This window comes from Cheilinus undulatus, linkage group 10, assembly GCF_018320785.1.
Source record: "Cheilinus undulatus linkage group 10, ASM1832078v1, whole genome shotgun sequence".
NCBI lineage: Eukaryota > Metazoa > Chordata > Actinopteri > Labriformes > Labridae > Cheilinus > Cheilinus undulatus.
In genome coordinates, this window is record NC_054874.1 from 41,732,518 (window position 1) to 41,734,706 (window position 2,189).

The window sequence follows — 2,189 nt, forward strand, 5'->3', positions numbered from 1 at the left end:
GCATTTTAAAATCAAGTTCAACTAATGGCTGCAGCATAGTTTTTGACACTGACAAAGAGGACATAAAGGACAACAGAGTGGTACTCTTTGTGCAAAAAAGTGCAGCAGTAAGGTTGAAAAACAAATATTTTTGCATTTGCTCTGAAGACAAGTCTTTGGGTGTTTTCACATTAGGCACAATTGTTTCATACCATTCTGATGCACGATTGCCCCTCAGTCCCCTCTCCCCCAACTGGTCTACCTACAGATGGTGGTGAGCAATTATTAAGTGGTTTGCAAATCTATTCACATTGATATTTATTATGCTACTATAGGATATTATTATTTTGAGACACCAGAAATAACTCATTTCCTACTGCCACATCTACAGCTCAGAGAATGAAATGTCCCCATGCTGCATTGATAAAATGGTTTTAGAAGAGATAAGAGACATACAGAATTGACTTTACAACTCTACTAGCTGATAAGTGGCCTGTGCTTAAAGGGATATTTCAACATTTTGGCAAATTCGTCCATTGCCATAATCCCTATAGTCTTAGTAATAGGTTCGTTACCTTCAGTTGTCGGTGCAAGCTGTTTTTAGATCGGCTGCTGCCAAGTTCCGACCTGCTGTGCCAACTCACTGTAAGCAGACGGTATTCCGGCTTTCCCTCATCAAACTCATCAAATGCACAATCCAACAACTCCAAAACGCTCTTGTGGACAAGTTGCGACCTGCACATTCACCATGCTATGTAACGCATTACATTTTATATAACGAAGTACAGTGCTTAAGTACTGAGTAAAAAACAGCTGATACATTTCACTTTACTGTAGAGGTTTGACTTAACCTGAACAGACTGGTTGGGGATCCAAATTCTCATGGTGTTATTGCCATGAAGAAAAGGTTATATTTTACTTTACAACTCCTCAGTAGCTACTCAGTACTTCAAGTAAACTTTATACGAAATACTTTTTACTTCACTTGAGCTGATTTATTGGTAAATACATTTCCTTTACTTGAGTACATTTTCAGCAAAGTAACTTTTAAGCAAAGTAACTGGAATTTTACTTCAGTAAAATGGACTTAATTTTTCAAGTGCAATTAATCTCATTATTTCTATGATCAATCATGATTAATCTTTCGTCTTTGTTGCATTTTGAAATTCCACAATGTTGCATTAGCACTTTATGTCATTTTGAATTTTTTTGGACACATACCTGCCCTAATATTTAAAACAAAATAAGAAACTGTGCTTAGAATGAGCATTATGACATTAACTACGCCATGGAAAGAGCTTGTTATGTATTGAAATGGAAATAAGGGAACAATTAAAAGGTCAGTGTTTGATGACTTGAGGTGCGGATGACTCTTGACTTGAGCTGTCTAAGTTTAAAAAAGAGGTGAAATAAGACATTAAGGTGCAGTGGTGGACTTCTTTTACATCACTGGCTGCAGGGATATGCTGCAGTGGCTTGACCAAAGTGGGCTCAAAAGAGTCCACAATTATGCCATTAATTTGATTTAAAATCAGTATTGAAACACTGATTATAGACTTAAATTGTATTGCAATTAATGCATCAATGCCAACAGCCTCAGTGTCAAAATCAGTTTAAATATGTCATTAATTTTGCATTGAGTTAACATATGTATTCAAAATTAGCATCTTCGTTAGCAGGTTAGATTATCATTAAAAAGATGAATACATTTGAGATTCTTAAACATTTAAATGTGATAAAGAAACACATTCACAGTTCTGCCTGAGCATATTAGCTCCCAAATGCACATAACAGAGCTCTTGATTGTTCTTAAATATTGTTCTTAGCTGCAAACAATGACGGATAAACTTCAGTGACTGTCATATTCTTCTTGAATACTGTGAAACTGATTTTTTAAGAACAAATTTCCTCCAGAGAGCTGTTGGTGAATGAGGCTCAGAGGATTTGCAAGGATATAAATAGCATCCAGAGATGTTGCAACACCTTCACACTTTGGGTTTGTATATAAAATTGCATACCTTGGCATTATACAGAGAAGGGAATGTACAGCATTTCTCTTTTAAGCCCTATGATATCCTAAGTGCATATCATAAATTTCCACCCAAAAGCAGCACATAAACAGATGTTCATCATATTCCACAGAACAATAATGACATAAAATAGTTCTCTTTAAAATATAGTCCTCATTTTTATTAACAGAGGCCAAATAA